This window comes from Dipteris shenzhenensis, chromosome 13, assembly GCF_047967505.1.
Source record: "Dipteris shenzhenensis isolate YYH24624 ecotype China chromosome 13, Dip_SZ_1.0, whole genome shotgun sequence".
In the NCBI taxonomy this organism is placed as follows: Eukaryota; Viridiplantae; Streptophyta; class Polypodiopsida; order Gleicheniales; family Dipteridaceae; genus Dipteris; species Dipteris shenzhenensis.
In genome coordinates this window covers 32823027-32829040 of record NC_141608.1, presented here as the reverse complement: position 1 = coordinate 32829040, position 6014 = coordinate 32823027, and positions in this window count along the sequence as shown.

Genomic DNA, 6014 nt, shown 5'->3' with positions numbered 1-6014 from the left:
TTTGTTACAAAATTACCCTTTCGAAAGAGAGGAGAAAAGAAGAAAAGAGGAGAAAAAAGAGAAAAAGAGAGAAAGCATATGCTTATGAAAAGAAGAGAAAAGAAAATGAAAGAGAGGAAATAAGAGAGGGAAGAAGAAGAGAAAGAAGAGAGAGGAAGAGGGGAAAAGAGAAGGAAAAAAGAGAGGGGAAAAGCATATGAGCATATGAGCATATGCTCATGAATAAGCATAAGCATAGGCAAATGCATATGCTTATGAAAAGAATAGAAGAGAGGAAATAAGAGAGGGGAAAAGAAAAGGAAGAGAAAGGAAGATGAGAAAAGAGAAGGAAAAAAGAGAGGGGAAAAGCATATGAGCATATGCTCATGCATAAGCATAAGCATATGAGCATAAGCATAGGCAAATGCATATGCTTATGAAAAGAAGAGAAAAGAGGATGAAAGAGAGGAAATAAGAGAAGGGAAAAGAAGAGAAGGAAGAGGAAGGAAGAGGGGGGAAAAGAATGAAAAAGAAGAGGGGAAAAGAAGAGGGGAAAAGAGCATAAGCATAAGACAAGGAAAAAGAAGAGGGGAAAATAAGAAAAGAGAGGAGAAAAGAAGAAAAGTGGGGAAAAAAGAGAAAAAGAGAGAAAGCATATGCTTATGCTTATGCATGAGCATATGAGCATATGCTCATGCATATGCATAAGCTTATAAGAGAGATACAAAGACAAATGAATATGCTTATGAAAAGAAGAGAAAAGAGGATGACAGAGAGGAAATAAGAGAGGGAAAAAGTAGAGAAAGAAGAGAAAGAAAGAGGGGAAAAGAGAAGGAAAAAAGAGAGGGGAAAAGAAGAAAAGAGAGGAAAAAAGAGAAAGAATATGCTTATGCTTATGCATGAGCATATGAGCATATCCTCATGCATAAGCATAGACAAATGCATATGCTTATGAAAAGAGGAGAAAAGATGATGAAAGAGAGGAAATAAGAGAGGGGAAAAGAAGAGAAAGAAGAGGAAAAAAGAGAAGAAAAAAGAGAGGGGAAAAGCATATGAGCATATGAGCATATGCTCATGCATAAGCATAAGCATATGAGCATAAGCATAGGCAAATGCATATGCTTATGAAAAGAAGAGAAAAGAGGATGAAAGAGAGGAAATAAGAGAGGGGAAAAGAAGAGAAGGAAGAGGAAGGAGGAGGGGAAAAGAGAATGAAAAAAGAGAGGGGAAAAGAAGAAAAGAGAGGAAGAAGAGGAAATAAGAGAGGGAGGAAAAGAGGGGGGAAAGAGGGAGGAAAAGAGGAAAAGAGGAAAAGAGGGGAAGAAGAGGGAATAAGAGAAGAGAGGGGAAGAAAGGGTTCCTACGCCCATCACTACAGCTAGCACTTAAAGCGCTAGCTACAGACCAATGCAAATAATGAAAACAAAAAAAGGAAAAAAGAGGAAGCACTTTCTTACCTAGAAAAGTCCCGCTTGGTGTTTCGTGGACTGGCCCTACAAAAGAGAGGAAACATACAATTTTTCAGATAACTAGTTAGAGGAAGGAGGAGTTTGGAGAAGCAACTTTCCAAAGGGATTGGATTGAGGGGACAAGCATAAGCCTACAAACAAGGAGAAAGCACGAAAGGAAGGGAAAAAGAAGGAAGAGAAATACCAAAAAGAGAAGAGCAAATCTCGTTTTTTGTCCTTAATCTCTCAAAATCAAGCATGAAAATTAGCACATAGGCTTAGCAAGGAGAAACATGGTTCAACTCTCACAAAATGAAATCTCACAAAAAATGAACCTACATTGCTTAAAGAGACACACCTTCTTGAAAAACTTCCTTTCACACAAGTAGAGAGGTAGAAGGGTGGAGAGGGAGCACAAGTGTCAATGGGAGAGGGGCTTGTTAGGGGTGAGGAGTGTGAGGGATAGAGGAGGAAAGCGAGGTCACCGAATAGAGGAGGAAAGCGTGGGAGGAGAGATTTTTGCTTTTCTTGCAATAGAGTTGTGAAAGACGGCGTCGTGCGACGTTTCGGGTTTTAGTCTCCCAACTTTGCTATATAGCGATACTAATCAGTCGTTATATAGTGGCACTCATACCTTAAAAGTGTCGCTATATAGTGACACTTAACCCTAAAAGTCACTATATAGCGACCTTTAACCCTAAGTGTCACTATATAGTGACACTTATACCTTAAAAGTGTCGCTATATACTTATACCCTAAAAGCGTCGCTATATAGCGACAAGTGTTGTGACTTTGGAGGTGTGCAGATGGAAGGGACGAGTGAAAGCTTGTCAGATGATGCGCCAATGCTTAGGAGTGCAGAGTGGCTTACGGAGAGGTTGTATTATCATTGCACTCATTGCAAGCGAGAAGTACGACATCAATGTTGTATTGTCATGCGCCACTTGAGGATGTATGGGGAGGAGCCCAAACCAGTACCTATCGTTGGTGGTGCACATGGTGATGGATCATCAGAAAGTCAATGCTATTTGAGTTCGTGATTAATATTGCATGAGTACACGACATGAAATCGTGAGACAAGATCTTATATTTACACGAAACCTTGAGACAGGATGAGGAGGGTGGTGTGCGTATACCTTCACACTTTGAGAAGGACTATAGTCTCTCGGATGTGCTAGATGATAATGAGGGTATCGTGGACATGATGGATTCTATTTTTAGGGGCAATGCAACGAGATGCTACTACCAATGCCGGATCCAATTGATCCAGATGGATTTAGAGAAGAAGATGAAGATCACAATATGAGCCAAGAGGAAGATGTGCATAATGACATCATATGGGAGGAAGATGGAGATCTCGATATTGAGGAAGATGGTGACGATCATCAAGAATCACCCGACTTTGAAGGAAAGTTTCATCATTCACTCCAGCTGTTTCCTTGATGAAGGCATGCAATCTTTTGGATAAACTGCTCATAAGGCATGCAATCTTTTGATGAAGGCATGTAATCTTTTGGACAAACTCCTGATAAGAACAAATCTCTGCTATTGAACGCTCAAAAGTTGCATCCTTAACAACGTTTGATCCGATTACATGCAACATAAAATTTTGGTTTGCTTGCCCAACGGTTGAAGTTGGCAAGCACATCAGAGGTGGTGCTTTCCGTAGCCTAGTGAGAAAGTATGGGCTTGTTGCGACAATGTGTGTGGGGGTTAAAGGCCACTGTACCTTAACCTCGGTTATGTACAATACTCACACACACACACACACACACACACACACACACACACACACACACACACATATGGATGGCATAGAAGATTAGGGTGTTTTGCACCCACCAAAACTTGTGTGGCTCTCTCTTTTGGCTCACCCTCTCTCGCTCACCTTCTTCCATTCCGCTTCCATTGTTGAGATATCTCAACTGGTATCAGAGTGGGGGTGTTCTAGCTGAGCTCGGGTGTGAGTGTGGAGCCCAAAGTTTGCTGCTACAGCTCTGTGGGAGGAAGGAGAAGCTCCATTGGGTGTCTTTACTTGCATCCTGATGTGCAGAGACCTTGTAGAAACCTTTGGAAAGTTCTCTGAGTGGGTTTTTTGCAAGCCAGCACAGGTGGTTTTGGAGGCAAAAAGACAGTCTATTTTAGACCTGAGAGTCTTGTGATGAAGATATATCTCTCTAAAGACTGAATATCGCCCTGAGATCAAAACCAAAGTTGTAGAAGACTTTGAGTACATTTTTCGTTTTTACATCTCTATCATCTGAGTTTTCAGTGAAAAGTTACAGGTCCTGCAAAAAGTGACGATATTCAATTTCTTGCGTGGATTTCGTGTGTTGGATCTCCATATCTAGGCCACCATTTGCAGTTCAGACACTCCCAGTGGATTCAGAGCGGTCCAAAACTTTTACCTGTGGAGCTACTTCCGATTCTGTGAAGTTCTGAAGATGTGGTGAATCTCTGTTTACTCCAACGTATTCATTTCATCATTTCCTGTGTGAGTGGGATCTCAACATCCGGGCCTCCATTTGTAGAGTTGTCTATCTCGTTGGATCCAGGACTACCTCAAACATCTGTCTACAAAGCTGCTTGCCATTTCGTAAAGAATCGAGGGACTTGTGCTTCTCTGTGTTTTTTCGTCGTCTCTTTGAAGAAAATTTCTCAACGTTTCCAAGACCTTCTCATTGATTACCATGTGCCATTTTGGCTAAGGTTAAGTTTTCCAAGGTTCATTTTTGCAAGTAAATTCAAGGGTTGACTGGCTCTTATCCCATCCTTGGATGAGATTTTGGAGTTGTGGCAAAAGAGAGATATTTGCAGATTGTCTTGCTGAGTTTGATTATGCAGTGACACCCATGTTTTGAGACATCCCAGGTTCTATTTTCACTAGCGATCATTGCTGTGGGGTCATGATTTCTTGGATATACCTTATGCAGATCACTTTGGTTGTAGTCTGATCCGTGTGTGCACTTATTTGTGGTTTGCATTGGGTTGCAGTGGATGCTTTACAAGCCACTTGGATGCATTGCAATCCTTGTTGGATGCGCTGATAGGCCTAGGTTACCTTGTGAGATGCTTTATTGATGGACATTTAGCACACATATGCTATTTTATGCTGAGGGAAAGCTTCAACACATTATAGTTGATGCACTCATAGTGCTATGCTCTCTTGGATGAGACATTATTGACGCTTATGCCCATGGATGGTATTTATGTTTGAGGCATTTGGCTCTTATTGGCATTGGGTTTGCCATTGTTTTGTTATTGTGGGTTGACATTTTGTTTTGGTCCAGATTTATTCATATGGATGCATAGTATATGCACATGAGTCACATGCATTTTGATGCTTTGAGCCTTGAGTTTTGGTGACACTATCCTTTATTAAGACATACATATTGGGTGCACCTGGTATTTGGTGTGGTTCTTTCTTACAGGATCTAGAATTTGAGATTTTGCTTTATTTGCATCATGGCATCCCCTTCCATGTCTGAAAAGGAGTTTTTCAGCATTAAACGTTAGATGGGACAAACGTTTCTCTGTGGAAAGAATAGATAAGTGATTAAACCCTTGGAAGGGATTGTAGCTAAGCCTACAGCTATGTCTAAGGATGATTGAAATGAGTTAGATTCATTATCAAAGTCTATAGTTAGACTTCATCTTGAAGAGTCAGTTTATTTCACAGTAGTAAATGTGCAGACTACGGAAGATTTATGAAAGAAATTATGTGCCACTTATGAGAAGGCAACTGCGTCTAATAAAGTTTACCTCATGAAGCAGTTGTTTGAGTTGCAAATGAAGGAAGGGGTCTCCATTGCTTCTCACTTGAATGAATTCAATATTATTTTTGGCCAGCTTCAGGCTCAGAAAATGAATTTTAATACAGAGACTAAGGCAATTTTCCTCTTATGTTCATCGCCATCCTCATGGGATACCTTTCGTACAGCAGTTAGTAACTCTGCACCTGGTGGAGTACTGAAGTTTGATGATGTTGTGGGTAGCTTGTTGGCGGAGGAGATTAGATGAAAGTCAATGTATGGCAACAAGCAGGATGCAGCCTTAAATGTGTAAAGGGTCAGATCATAGTTTAGGGGAAGTCCCAAGAAAGAGGGAAGTCTTGTAGCAACTCTAAGGCATGGAATATTGAGTGTTACCATGGCGGCAAGAAGGGCCACATGAAAAAGGATTGCTACAAGTTGAAAAGAGAGCAAAAGGATAAGAAAAAGAGGTGAAAATAAGAAGGAAGAGAGTCCAAGGGAGGACAAAGGAAAAATAAAGATCGAGGAGATTAATGCAGTCACTGATGATAGTGACAATGACATTCTCTTCATGTCTAGTCTACCTGCAGACTTGATCACCACTTCTGATGATGCATATTCCCAGAATTGGATTTTGGATTCTGGTGCTTTATTCCATGTTACTCCCCATAGGGAATGGTTCTCTACTTATGATAGTGGAAAGACAGGTTGTGTGCATCTTGGAAATAACTATGCATGTTGATGATAGTCACAATGACATTCTCTTCATGTCTAGTCTGCATGCATACTTGCTTACCACTTCAGAGGATGCATATTCCCAGGATTGGATTTTGGA